The sequence below is a fragment of the Osmia lignaria genome, unplaced genomic scaffold (genome assembly GCF_051020975.1).
Source record: "Osmia lignaria lignaria isolate PbOS001 unplaced genomic scaffold, iyOsmLign1 scaffold0007, whole genome shotgun sequence".
NCBI lineage: Eukaryota > Metazoa > Arthropoda > Insecta > Hymenoptera > Megachilidae > Osmia > Osmia lignaria.
Genome location: NW_027478164.1, coordinates 17,718,159 through 17,733,832, shown reverse-complemented (window position 1 = coordinate 17,733,832; position 15,674 = coordinate 17,718,159).

Sequence of the window (15,674 nt, the reverse complement as noted above, 5' to 3'; positions counted from 1 at the left end):
AAGCTGGAAGTGGCATTTGCAGGTCGCAATAGTGCAGAGTTATCTCAAAGAAAGGGGCCACGGTGTTTCTGTATCTCTATTATGTTGGTACGGCTTCGGAACTTTTAAATATCTCGATATATCTCGAAAACTACGCTTCTGATCAAAAAATATCAGAGAACGTAAATTGTAGGAAACATAATTCTCTACAAAAAAGGTCTCTTAACATTTTGCCATAGCTCGCTTGGTTTCCGAGATATTTGCAGATTTATCTCAAGGGAAGGGGCCTGACGGACATATTTCGAGATATTTCTTCTTCTTGTTGTTCTTCTTCTGCACAGCTAAGCTGGAAGTGGCATTTGCAGCTCGCAATAGTGCAGAGTTACCTCAAAGAAAGGGGCCACGGTGTGTCTGTATCTCTATTATGTTGGTGCCGCTTCGGAACTTTTAAATATCCTGATATATCTCGAGAACTACGCATCCGATCAAAAAATATCATAGAACATAAAAAGTAGGAAACTTAATTCTCTACAAAAAAGGTCTCTTAACATTTTGCCATAGCTCGCTTCGTTTCCGAGATATTTGCAGATTTATCTCGAGGGAAGGGGCCTGACGGACATATTTCGAGATATTTCTTCTTCTTGTTGTTCTTCTTCTGCACAGCTAAGCTGGAAGCGGCATTTGCGGCTCGCACTAGTGCAGAGTTATCTCAAAGAAAGGGGCCACGGTGTTTCTGTATCTCTATTATGTTGGTGCGGCTTCGGAACTTTTAAATAACTTGATATATCTGGAGAACTACGCCTCTGATCGAAAAATATCATACACCATAAAAAGTAGGAAACTTAATTCTCTACAAAAAAGGTCTCTTAACATTTTGCCATAGCTCGCTTCGTTTCCGAGATATTTGCAGATTTATCTCAAGGGAAGGGGCCTGACGGACATATTCCGAGATATTTCTTCTTCTTGTTGTTCCTCTTCTGCACAGCTAAGCTGGAAGTGGCATTTGCAGGTCGCAATAGTGCAGAGTTATCTCAAAGAAAGGGGCCACGGTGTTTCTGTATCTCTATTATGTTGGTGCCGCTTCGGAACTTTTAAATATCCTGATATATCTCGAGAACTACGCATCCGATCAAAAAATATCATAGAACATAAAAAGTAGGAAACTTAATTCTCTACAAAAAAGGTCTCTTAACATTTTGCCATAGCTCGCTTCGTTTCCGAGATATTTGCAGATTTATCTCGAGGGAAGGGGCCTGACGGACATATTTCGAGATATTTCTTCTTCTTGTTGTTCTTCTTCTGCACAGCTAAGCTGGAAGCGGCATTTGCGGCTCGCACTAGTGCAGAGTTATCTCAAAGAAAGGGGCCACGGTGTTTCTGTATCTCTATTATGTTGGTGCGGCTTCGGAACTTTTAAATAACTTGATATATCTGGAGAACTACGCCTCTGATCGAAAAATATCATACACCATAAAAAGTAGGAAACTTAATTCTCTACAAGAAAGGTCTCTTAACATTTTGCCATAGCTCGCTTCGTTTCCGAGATATTTGCAGATTTATCTCAAGGGAAGGGGCCTGACGGACATATTCCGAGATATTTCTTCTTCTTGTTGTTCCTCTTCTGCACAGCTAAGCTGGAAGTGGCATTTGCAGGTCGCAATAGTGCAGAGTTATCTCAAAGAAAGGGGCCACGGTGTTTCTGTATCTCTATTATGTTGGTGCGGCTTCGGAACTTTTAAATATCTCGATATATCTCGAAAACTACGCTTCTGATCAAAAAATATCAGAGAACGTAAATTGTAGGAAACATAATTCTCTACAAAAAAGGTCTCTTAACATTTTGCCATAGCTCGCTTGGTTTCCGAGATATTTGCAGATTTATCTCAAGGGAAGGGGCCTGACGGACATATTTCGAGATATTTCTTCTTCTTGTTGTTCTTCTTCTGCACAGCTAAGCTGGAAGTGGCATTTGCAGCTCGCAATAGTGCAGAGTTACCTCAAAGAAAGGGGCCACGGTGTGTCTGTATCTCCATTATGTTGGTGCCGCTTCGGAACTTTTAAATATCCTGATATATCTCGAGAACTACGCATCCGATCAAAAAATATCATAGAACATAAAAAGTAGGAAACTTAATTCTCTACAAAAAAGGTCTCTTAACATTTTGCCATAGCTCGCTTCGTTTCCGAGATATTTGCAGATTTATCTCGAGGGAAGGGGCCTGACGGACATATTTCGAGATATTTCTTCTTCTTGTTGTTCTTCTTCTGCACAGCTAAGCTGGAAGCGGCATTTGCGGCTCGCACTAGTGCAGAGTTATCTCAAAGAAAGGGGCCACGGTGTTTCTGTATCTCTATTATGTTGGTGCGGCTTCGGAACTTTTAAATAACCTGATATATCTGGAGAACTACGCCTCTGATCGAAAAATATCATAGACCATAAAAAGTAGGAAACTTAATTCTCTACAAAAAAGGTCTCTTAACATTTTGCCATAGCTCGCTTCGTTTCCGAGATATTTGCAGATTTATCTCAAGGGAAGGGGCCTGACGGACATATTCCGAGATATTTCTTCTTCTTGTTGTTCCTCTTCTGCACAGCTAAGCTGGAAGTGGCATTTGCAGGTCGCAATAGTGCAGAGTTATCTCAAAGAAAGGGGCCACGGTGTTTCTGTATCTCTATTATGTTGGTGCGGCTTCGGAACTTTTAAATATCTTGATATATCTCGAGAACTACGCATCTGATCAAAAAATATCGTAGAACATAAAAAGTAGGAAACTTAATTCTCTACAAATAAGGTCTCTTAACATTTTGCCATAGCTCGCTTGGTTTCCGAGATATTTGCAGATTTATCTCAAGGGAAGGGGCCTGACGGACATACTTCGAGATATTTCTTCTTCTTGTTGTTCTTCTTCTGCACAGCTAAGCTGAGTGTGGCATTTGCAGCTCGCAATAGTGCAGAGTTACCTCAAAGAAAGGGGCCACGGTGTGTCTGTATCTCTATTATGTTGGTGCCGCTTCGGAACTTTTAAATATCTGGATATATCTCGAGAACTGCGCATCTGATCAAAAAATATCATAGAACATAAAAAGTAGGAAACTTAATTCTCTACAAAAAAGGTCCCCCAACATTTTGCCATAGCTCGCTTCGTTTCCGAGATATTTGCAGATTTATCTCAAGGGAAGGGGCCTGACGGACATATTTCGAGATATTTCTTCTTCTTCTTGTTCTTCTTCTGCACAGCTAAGCTGGAAGTGGCATTTGCAGCTCGCAATAGTGCAGAGTTATCCCAAAGAAAGGGGCCACGGTGTTTCTGTATCTCTATTATGTTGGTGCGGCTTCGGAACTTTTAAATATCTCGATATATCTCGAAAACTACGCTTCTGATCAAAAAATATCATAGAATATAAATTGTAGGAAACTTAATTCTCTACAAAAAAGGTCTCTTAACATTTTGCCATAGCTCTCTTCGTTTCCGAGATATTTGCAGATTTATCTCAAGGGAAGGGGCCTGACGGACATATTTCGAGATATTTCTTCTTCTTGTTGTTCTTCTTCTGCACAGCTAAACTGGAAGTGGCATTTCCAGCTCGCAATCGTGCAGAGTTATCTCAAAGAAAGGGGCCACGGTGTTTCTGTATCTCTATTATGTTGGTGCGGCTTCGGAACTTTTAAATATCTTGATATATCTCGAGAACTACGCCTCTGATCGAAAAATATCATAGAACATAAAAAGTAGGAAACTTAATTCTCTACAAAAAAGGTCTCTTAACATTTTGCCATAGCTCGCTTCGTTTCCGAGATATTTGCAGATTTATCTCAAGGGAAGGGGCCTGACGGACATATTTCGAGATATTTCTTCTTCTTGTTGTTCTTCTTCTGCACAGCTAAGCTGGAAGTGGCATTTGCAGGTCGCAATAGTGCAGAGTTATCTCAAAGAAAGGGGCCACGGTGTTTCTGTATCTCTATTATGTTGGTGCGGCTTCGGAACTTTTAAATATCTCGATATATCTCGAAAACTACGCTTCTGATCTAAAAATATCGGAGAACGTAAATTGTAGGAAAGATAATTATGTACAAAAAAGGTCTCTTAACATTTTGCCATAGCTCGCTTCGTTTCCGAGATATTTGCAGATTTATCTCAAGGGAAGGGGCCTGACGGACATATTTCGAGATATGTCTTCTTCTTGTTGTTCTTCTTCGGCACAGCTAAGCTGGAAGTGGCATTTGCAGCTCGCAATAGTGCAGAGTTATCTCAAAGAAAGGGGCCACGGTGTTTCTGTATCTCTATTATGTTGGTGCGGCTTCGGAACTTTTAAATATCTTGATATATCTCGAGAACTACGCATCTGATCAAAAAATATCGTAGAACATAAAAAGTAGGAAACTTAATTCTCTACAAATAAGGTCTCTTAACATTTTGCCATAGCTCGCTTTGTTTCCGAGATATTTGCAGATTTATCTCAAGGGAAGGGGCCTGACGGACATATTTCGAGATATTTCTTCTTCTTGTTGTTCTTCTTCTGCACAGCTAAGCTGGAAGTGGCATTTGCAGCTCGCAATAGTGCAGAGTTACCTCAAAGAAAGGGGCCACGGTGTGTCTGTATCTCTATTATGTTGGTGCCGCTTCGGAACTTTTAAATATCTGGATATATCTCGAGAACTGCGCATCTGATCAAAAAATATCATAGAACATAAAAAGTAGGAAACTTAATTCTGTACAAAAAAGGTCTCCCAACATTTTGCCATAGCTCGCTTCGTTTCCGAGATATTTGCAGATTTATCTCAAGGGAAGGGGCCTGACGGACATATTTCGAGATATTTCTTCTTCTTGTTGTTCTTCTTCTGCACAGCTAAGCTGGAAGTGGCATTTGCAGCTCGCAATAGTGCAGAGTTATCTCAAAGAAAGGGGCCACGGTGTTTCTGTATCTCTATTATGTTGGTGCGGCTTCGGAACTTTTAAATATCTTGATATATCTCGAGAACTACGCATCCGATCAAAAAATATCATAGAACATAAAAAGTAGGAAACTTAATTCTGTACAAAAAAGGTCTCTTAACATTTTGCCACAGCTCGCTTCGTTTCCGAGATATTTGCAGATTTATCTCGAGGGAAGGGGCCTGACGGACATATTTCGAGATATTTCTTCTTCTTGTTGTTCTTCTTCTGCACAGCTAAGCTGGAAGCGGCATTTGCGGCTCGCACTAGTGCAGAGTTATCTCAAAGAAAGGGGCCACGGTGTTTCAGTATCTCTATTATGTTGGTGCAGCTTCGGAACTTTTAAATATCTTGATATATCTCGAGAACTACGCCTCTGATCGAAAAATATCATAGAACATAAAAAGTAGGAAACTTAATTCTCTACAAAAAAGGTCTCTTAGCATTTTCCCATAGCTGGCATCGTTTCCGAGATATTTGCAGATTTAGCTCAAGGGAAGGGGCCAGACGGACATATTCCGAGATATTTCTTCTTCTTGTTGTTCCTCTTCTGCACAGCTAAGCTGGAAGTGGCATTTGCAGGTCGCAATAGTGCAGAGTTATCTCAAAGAAAGGGGCCACGGTGTTTCTGTATCTCTATTATGTTGGTGCGGCTTCGGAACTTTTAAATATCTCGATATATCTCGAAAACTACGCTTCTGATCAAAAAATATCAGAGAACGTAAATTGTAGGAAACATAATTCTCTACAAAAAAGGTCTCTTAACATTTTGCCATAGCTCGCTTGGTTTCCGAGATATTTGCAGATTTATCTCAAGGGAAGGGGCCTGACGGACATATTTCGAGATATTTCTTCTTCTTGTTGTTCTTCTTCTGCACAGCTAAGCTGGTAGTGGCATTTGCAGCTCGCAATAGTGCAGAGTTACCTCAAAGAAAGGGGCCACGGTGTGTCTGTATCTCTATTATGTTGGTGCCGCTTCGGAACTTTTAAATATCCTGATATATCTCGAGAACTACGCATCCGATCAAAAAATATCATAGAACATAAAAAGTTGGAAACTTAATTCTCTACAAAAAAGATCTCTTAACATTTTGCCATAGCTCGCTTGGTTTCCGAGATATTTGCAGATTTATCTCAAGGGAAGGGGCCTGACGGACATATTTCGAGATATTTCTTCTTCTTGTTGTTCTTCTTCTGCACAGCTAAGCTGGTAGTGGCATTTGCAGCTCGCAATAGTGCAGAGTTACCTCAAAGAAAGGGGCCACGGTGTGTCTGTATCTCTATTATGTTGGTGCCGCTTCGGAACTTTTAAATATCCTGATATATCTCGAGAACTACGCATCCGATCAAAAAATATCATAGAACATAAAAAGTTGGAAACTTAATTCTCTACAAAAAAGGTCTCTTAACATTTTGCCATAGCTCGCTTCGTTTCCGAGATATTTGCAGATTTATCTCAAGGGAAGGGGCCTGACGGACATATTTCGAGATATTTCTTCTTCTTGTTGTTCTTCTTCTGCACAGCTAAGCTGGAAGTGGCATTTGCAGCTCGCAATAGTGCAGAGTTACCTCAAAGAAAGGGGCCACGGTGTGTCTGTATCTCTATTATGTTGGTGCCGCTTCGGAACTTTTAAATATCTGGATATATCTCGAGAACTGCGCATCTGATCAAAAAATATCATAGAACATAAAAAGTAGGAAACTTAATTCTCTACAAAAAAGGTCTCCCAACATTTTGCCATAGCTCGCTTCGTTTCCGAGATATTTGCAGATTTATCTCAAGGGAAGGGGCCTGACGGACATATTTCGAGATATTTCTTCTTCTTGTTGTTCTTCTTCTGCACAGCTAAGCTGGAAGTGGCATTTGCAGCTCGCAGTAGTGCAGAGTTATCTCAAAGAAAGGGGCCACGGTGTTTCTGTATCTCTATTATGTTGGTGCGGCTTCGGAACTTTTAAATATCTTGATATATCTCGAGAACTACGCATCTGATCAAAAAATATCATAGAACATAAAAAGTAGGAAACTTAATTCTCTACAAAAAAGGTCTCTTAACATTTTGCCATAGCTCGCTTCGTTTCCGAGATATTTGCAGATTTATCTCGAGGGAAGGGGCCTGACGGACATATTTCGAGATATTTCTTCTTCTTGTTGTTCTTCTTCTGCACAGCTAAGCTGGAAGCGGCATTTGCGGCTCGCACTAGTGCAGAGTTATCTCAAAGAAAGGGGCCACGGTGTTTCAGTATCTCTATTATGTTGGTGCGGCTTCGGAACTTTTAAATATCTTGATATATCTCGAGAACTACGCCTCTGATCGAAAAATATCAGAGAACGTAAATTGTAGGAAACATAATTCTCTACAAAAAAGGTCTCTTAACATTTTGCCATAGCTCGCTTGGTTTCCGAGATATTTGCAGATTTATCTCAAGGGAAGGGGCCTGACGGACATATTTCGAGATATTTCTTCTTCTTGTTGTTCTTCTTCTGCACAGCTAAGCTGGAAGTGGCATTTGCAGCTCGCAATAGTGCACAGTTACCTCAAAGAAAGGGGCCACGGTGTGTCTGTATCTCTATTATGTTGGTGCCGCTTCGGAACTTTCAAATATCCTGATATATCTCGAGAACTACGCATCCGATCAAAAAATATCATAGAACATAAAAAGTAGGAAACTTAATTCTCTACAAAAAAGGTCTCTTAACATTTTGCCATAGCTCGCTTCGTTTCCGAGATATTTGCAGATTTATCTCGAGGGAAGGGGCCTGACGGACATATTTCGAGATATTTCTTCTTCTTGTTGTTCTTCTTCTGCACAGCTAAGCTGGAAGCGGCATTTGCGGCTCGCACTAGTGCAGAGTTATCTCAAAGAAAGGGGCCACGGTGTTTCTGTATCTCTATTATGTTGGTGCGGCTTCGGAACTTTTAAATATCTTGATATATCTCGAGAACTACGCATCTGATCAAAAAATATGGTAGAACATAAAAAGTAGGAAACTTAATTCTCTACAAATAAGGTCTCTTAACATTTTGCCATAGCTCGCTTGGTTTCCGAGATATTTGCAGATTTATCTCAAGGGAAGGGGCCTGACGGACATATTTCGAGATATTTCTTCTTCTTGTTGTTCTTCTTCTGCACAGCTAAGCTGGAAGTGGCATTTGCAGCTCGCAATAGTGCAGAGTTACCTCAAAGAAAGGGGCCACGGTGTGTCTGTATCTCTATTATGTTGGTGCCGCTTCGGAACTTTTAAATATCTGGATTTATCTCGAGAACTGCGCATCTGATCAAAAAATATCATAGAACATAAAAAGTAGCAAACTTAATTCTCTACAAAAAAGGTCTCCTAACATTTTGCCATAGCTCGCTTCGTTTCCGAGATATTTGCAGATTTATCTCAAGGGAAGGGGCCTGACGGACATATTTCGAGATATTTCTTCTTCTTGTTGTTCTTCTTCTGCACAGCTAAGCTGGAAGTGGCATTTGTGGCTCGCACTAGTGCACAGTTATCTCAAAGAAAGGGGCCACGGTGTTTCTGTATCTCTATTATGTTGGTGCGGCTTCGGAACTTTTAAATATCTCGATATATCTCGAAAACTACGCTTCTGATCAAAAAATATCATAGAACATAAATTGTAGAAAACATAATTCTCTACAAAAAACGTCTCTTAACATTTTGCCATAGCTCGCTTCGTTTCCGAGATATTTGCAGATTTATCTCAAGGGAAGGGGCCTGACGGACATATTTCGAGATATTTCTTCTTCTTGTTGTTCTTCCTCTGCACAGCTAAGCTGGAAGTGGCATTTGCAGCTCGCAATAGTGCAGAGTTATCTCAAAGAAAGGGGCCACGGTGTTTCTGTATCTCTATTATCTTGGTGCGGCTTCGGAACTTTTAAATATCTTGATATATCTCGAGAACTACGCATCTGATCAAAAAATATCATACAACATAAAAAGTAGGAAACTTAATTCTCTACAAAAAAGGTCTCTTAACATTTTGCCATAGCTCGCTTTGTTTCCGAGATATTTGCAGATTTATCTCAAGGGAAGGGGCCTGACGGACATATTTCGAGATATTTCTTCTTCTTGTTGTTCTTCTTCTGCACAGCTAAGCTGGAAGTGGCATTTGCAGCGCGCAATAGTGCAGCGTTATCTCAAAGAAAGGGGCCACGGTGTTTCTGTATCTCTATTATGTTGGTGCGGCTTCGGAACTTTTAAATATCTCGATATATCTCGAAAACTACGCTTCTGATCAAAAAATATCAGAGATCGTAAATTATAGGAAACATAATTCTCTACAAAAAAGGTCTCTTAACATTTTGCCATAGCTCGCTTGGTTTCCGAGATATTTGCAGATTTATCTCAAGGGAAGGGGACTAACGGACATATTTCGAGATATTTCTTCTTCTTGTTGTTCTTCTTCTGCACAGCTAAACTGGAAGTGGCATTTCCAGCTCGCAATAGTGCAGAGTTATCTCAAAGAAAGGGGCCACGGTGTTTCTGTATCTCTATTATGTTGGTGCGGCTTCGGAACTTTTAAATATCTCGATATATCTCGAAAACTACGCTTCTGATCAAAAAATATCATAGAACATAAATTGTAGGAAACATAATTCTCGACAAAAAAAGTCTCTTAACATTTTGCCATAGCTCGCTTCGTTTCCGAGATATTTGCAGACATATCTCAAGGGAAGGGGCCTGACGGACATATTTCGAGATATTTCTTCTTCTTGTTGTTCTTCTTCTGCACAGCTAAGCTGGAAGTGGCATTTGCAGCTCGCAATAGTGCAGAGTTATCTCAAAGAAAGGGGCCACGGTGTTTCTGTATCTCTATTATGTTGGTGCGGCTTCGGAACTTTTAAATATCTTGATATATCTCGAGAACTACGCGTCTGATCAAAAAATATCATAGAACCTAAAAAGTAGGAAACTTAATTCTCTACAAAAACGGTCTCTTAACATTTTGCCATAGCTCGCTTCGTTTCCGAGATATTTGCAGATATATCTCAAGGGAAGCGGCCTGACGGACATATTTCGAGATATTTCTTCTGCTTGTTGTTCTTCTTCTGCACAGCTAAGCTGGAAGTGGCATTTGCGGCTCGCACTAGTGCACAGTTATCTCAAAGAAAGGGGCCACGGTGTTTCTGTATCTCTATTATGTTGGTGCGGCTTCGGAACTTTTAAATATCTCGATATATCTCGAAAACTACGCTTCTGATCAAAAAATATCATAGAACATAAATTGTAGGAAACATAATTCTCTACAAAAAAGGTCTCTTAACATTTTGCCATAGCTCGCTTCGTTTCCGAGATATTTGCAGATATATCTCAAGGGAAGGGGCCTGACGGACATATTTCGAGATATTTCTTCTTCTTGTTGTTCTTCTTCTGCACAGCTAAGCTGGAAGTGGCATTTGCGGCTCGCACTAGTGCAGAGTTATCTCAAAGAAAGGGGCCACGGTGTTTCTGTATCCCTATTATGTTGGTGCGGCTTCGGAACTTTTAAATATCTCGATATATCTCGAGAACTACGCTTCTGATCAAAAAATATCATACAACATAAATTGTTGGAAACATAATTCTCTACAAAAAACGTCTCTTAACATTCTGCCATAGCTCGCTTCGTTTCCGAGATATTTGCAGATTTATCTCAAGGGGAGGGGCCTGACGGACATATTTCGAGATATTTCTTCTTCTTGTTGTTCTTCTTCTGCACAGCTAAGCTGGAAGTGGCATTTGCGGCTGGCACTAGTGCAGAGTTATCTCAAAGAAAGGGGCCACGGTGTTTCTGTATCCCTATTATGTTGGTGCGGCTTCGGAACTTTTAAATATCTCGATATATCTCGAGAACTACGCTTCTGATCAAAAAATATCATAGAACATAAATTGTAGGAAACATAATTCTCTACAAAAAAGGTCTCTTAACATTTTGCCATAGCTCGCTTCGTTTCCGAGATATTTGCAGATATATCTCAAGGGAAGGGGCCTGACGGACATATTTCGAGATATTTCTTCTGCTTGTTGTTCTTCTTCTGCACAGCTAAGCTGGAAGTGGCATTTGCGGCTCGCACTAGTGCACAGTTATCTCAAAGAAAGGGGCCACGGTGTTTCTGTATCTCTATTATGTTGGTGCGGCTTCGGAACTTTTAAATATCTCGATATATCTCGAAAACTACGCTTCTGATCAAAAAATATCATAGAACATAAATTGTAGGAAACATAATTCTCTACAAAAAAGGTCTCTTAACATTTTGCCATAGCTCGCTTCGTTTCCGAGATATTTGCAGATATATCTCAAGGGAAGGGGCCTGACGGACATATTTCGAGATATTTCTTCTTCTTGTTGTTCTTCTTCTGCACAGCTAAGCTGGAAGTGGCATTTGCGGCTCGGAATAGTGCAGAGTTATCTCAAACAGAGGGGCCACGGTGTTTCTGTATCTCTATTATGTTGGTGCGGCTTCGGAACTTTTAAATAACTTGATATATCTGGAGAACTACGCCTCTGATCGAAAAATATCATAGACCATAAAAAGTAGGAAACTTAATTCTCTACAAAAAAGGGCTCTTAACATTTTGCCATAGCTCGCTTTGTTTCCGAGATATTTGCAGATTTATCTCAAGGGAAGGGGCCTGACGGACATATTTCGAGATATTTCTTCTTCTTGTTGTTCTTCTTCTGCACAGCTAAGCTGGAAGTGGCATTTGCAGGTCGCAATAGTGCAGAGTTATCTCAAAGGAAGGGGCCACGGTGTTTCTGTATCTCTATTATGTTGGTGCGGCTTCGGAACTTTTAAATATCTCGATATATCTCGAAAACTACGCTTCTGATCAAAAAATATCAGAGAACGTAAATTGTAGGAAACATAATTCTCTACAAAAAAGGTCTCTTAACATTTTGCCATAGCTCGCTTCGTTTCCGAGATATTTGCAGATTTATCTCAAGGGAAGGGGCCTGACGGACATATTTCGAGATATTTCTTCTTCTTGTTGTTCTTCTTCTGCACAGCTAAGCTGGAAGTGGCATTTGCATCTCGCAATAGTGCAGAGTTATCTCAAAGAAAGGGGCCACGGTGTTTCTGTATCTCTATTATGTTGGTGCGGCTTCGGAACTTTTAAATATCTTGATATATCTCGAGAACTACGCATCTGATCAAAAAATATCATAGAACATAAAAAGTAGGAAACTTAATTCTCTACAAAAAAGGTCTCCTAACATTTTGCCATAGCTCGCTTCGTTTCCGAGATATTTGCAGATTTATCTCAAGGGAAGGGGCCTGACGGACATATTTCGAGATATTTCTTCTTCTTGTTGTTCTTCTTCTGCACAGCTAAGCTGGAAGTGGCATTTGCAGCGCGCAATAGTGCAGAGTTATCTCAAAGAAAGGGGCCACGGTGTTTCTGTATCTCTATTATGTTGGTGCGGCTTCGGAACTTTTAAATATCTTGATATATCTCGAGAACTACACATCTGATCAAAAAATATCCTAGAACATAAAAAGTAGGAAACTTAATTCTCTACAAAAAAGGTCTCTTAACATTTTGCCATAGCTCGCTTCGTTTCCGAGATATTTTCAGATTTATGTCAAGGGAAGGGGACTAACGGACATATTTCGAGATATTTCTTCTTCTTGTTGTTCTTCTTCTGCACAGCTAAACTGGAAGTGGCATTTCCAGCTCGCAATAGTGCAGAGTTATCTCAATGAAAGGGGCCACGGTGTTTCTGTATCTCTATTATGTTGGTGCGGCTTCGGAACTTTTAAATATCTCGATATATCTCGAGAACTACGCTTCTGATCAAAAAATATCATAGAACATAAATTGTAGGAAACATAATTCTCTACAAAAAAGGTCTCTTAACATTTTGCCATAGCTCGCTTCGTTTCCGAGATATTTGCAGATATATCTCAAGGGAAGGGGCCTGACGGACATATTTCGAGATATTTCTTCTGCTTGTTGTTCTTCTTCTGCACAGCTAAGCTGGAAGTGGCATTTGCGGCTCGCACTAGTGCACAGTTATCTCAAAGAAAGGGGCCACGGTGTTTCTGTATCTCTATTATGTTGGTGCGGCTTCGGAACTTTTAAATATCTCGATATATCTCGAAAACTACGCTTCTGATCAAAAAATATCATAGAACATAAATTGTAGGAAACATAATTCTCGACAAAAAAGGTCTCTTAACATTTTGCCATAGCTCGCTTCGTTTCCGAGATATTTGCAGACATATCTCAAGGGAAGGGGCCTGACGGACATATTTCGAGATATTTCTTCTTCTTGTTGTTCTTCTTCTGCACAGCTAAGCTGGAAGTGGCATTTGCGGCTCGCACTAGTGCACAGTTATCTCAAAGAAAGGGGCCACGGTGTTTCTGTATCTCTATTATGTTGGTGCGGCTTCGGAACTTTTAAATATCTCGATATATCTCGAAAACTACGCTTCTGATCAAAAAATATCATAGAACATAAATTGTAGGAAACATAATTCTCTACAAAAAAGGTCTCTTAACATTTTGCCATAGCTCGCTTCGTTTCCGAGATATTTGCAGATATATCTCAAGGGAAGGGGCCTGACGGACATATTTCGAGATATTTCTTCTTCTTGTTGTTCTTCTTCTGCACAGCTAAGCTGGAAGTGGCATTTGCGGCTCGCACTAGTGCAGAGTTATCTCAAAGAAAGGGGCCACGGTGTTTCTGTATCCCTATTATGTTGGTGCGGCTTCGGAACTTTTAAATATCTCGATATATCTCGAGAACTACGCTTCTGATCAAAAAATATCATAGAACATAAATTGTAGGAAACATAATTCTCTACAAAAAACGTCTCTTAACATTCTGCCATAGCTCGCTTCGTTTCCGAGATATTTGCAGATTTATCTCAAGGGAAGGGGCCTGACGGACATATTTCGAGATATTTCTTCTTCTTGTTGTTCTTCTTCTGCACAGCTAAGCTGGAAGTGGCATTTACAGCTCGGAATAGTGCAGAGTTATCTCAAAGAGAGGGGCCACGGTGTTTCTGTATCTCTATTATGTTGGTGCGGCTTCGGAACTTTTAAATATCTTGATATATCTCGAGAACTACGCATCTGATCAAAAAATATCATAGAGCATAAAAAGTAGGAAACTTAATTCTCTACAAAAAAGGTCTCTTAACATTTTGCCATAGCTCGCTTCGTTTCCGAGATATTTGCAGATTTATCTCAAGGGAAGGGGCCTAACGGACATATTTCGAGATATTTCTTCTTCTTGTTGTTCTTCTTCTGCACAGCTAAACTGGAAGTGGCATTTCCAGCTCGCAATAGTGCAGAGTTATCTCAAAGAGAGGGGCCACGGTGTTTCTGTATCTCTATTATGTTGGTGCGGCTTCGGAACTTTTAAATATCTTGATATATCTCGAGAACTACGCATCTGATCAAAAAATATCATAGAGCATAAAAAGTAGGAAACTTAATTCTCTACAAAAAAGGTCTCTTAACATTTTGCCATAGCTCGCTTCGTTTCCGAGATATTTGCAGATTTATCTCAAGGGAAGGGGCCTAACGGACATATTTCGAGATATTTCTTCTTCTTGTTGTTCTTCTTCTGCACAGCTAAACTGGAAGTGGCATTTCCAGCTCGCAATAGTGCAGAGTTATCTCAAAGAGAGGGGCCACGGTGTTTCTGTATCTCTATTATGTTGGTGCGGCTTCGGAACTTTTAAATATCTTGATATATCTCGAGAACTACGCATCTGATCAAAAAATATCATAGAACATGAAAAGTAGGAAACTTAATTCTCTACAAAAAATCTCTTAACATTTTGCCATAGCTCTCTTCGTTTCCGAGATATTTGCAGATTTATCTCAAGGGAAGGGGCCTGACGGACATATTTCGAGATATTTCTTCTTCTTGTTGTTCTTCTTCTGCACAGCTAAGCTGGAAGTGGCATTTGCGGCTCGCACTAGTGCAGAGTTATCTCAAAGAAAGGGGCCACGGTGTTTCTGTATCCCTATTATGTTGGTGCGGCTTCGGAACTTTTAAATATCTCGATATATCTCGAGAGCTACGCTTCTGATCAAAAAATATCATAGAACATAAATTGTAGGAAACATAATTCTCTACAAAAAACGTCTCTTAACATTCTGCCATAGCTCGCTTCGTTTCCGAGATATTTGCAGATATATCTCAAGGGAAGGGGCCTGACGGACATATTTCGAGATATTTCTTCTTCTTGTTGTTCTTCTTCTGCACAGCTAAGCTGGAAGTGGCATTTACAGCTCGGAATAGTGCAGAGTTATCTCAAAGAAAGGGGCCACGGTGTTTCTGTATCTCTATTATGTTGGTGCGGCTTCGGAACTTTTAAATATCTTGATATATCTCGAGAACTACGCATCTGATCAAAAAATATCATAAAGCATAAAAAGTAGGAAACTTAATTCTCTACAAAAAAGGTCTCTTAACATTTTGCCATAGCTCGCTTCGTTTCCGAGATATTTGCAGATTCAGCTCAAAGGAACTGGCATGACGGACATATTTCGAGATATTTCTTCTTCTTGTTGTTCTTCCTCTGCACAGCTAAGCTGGAAGTGGCATTTGCAGCTCGCAATAGTGCAGCGTTATCTCAAAGAAAGGGGCCACGGTGTTTCTGTATCTCTATTATGTTGGTGCGGCTTCGGAACTTTTAAATATCTCGATATATCTCGAGAACTACGCCTCTGATCGAAAAATATCATAGAACATAAAAAGTAGGAAACTGAATTCTCTACAAAAAAGGTCTGTTAACATTTTGCCATAGCT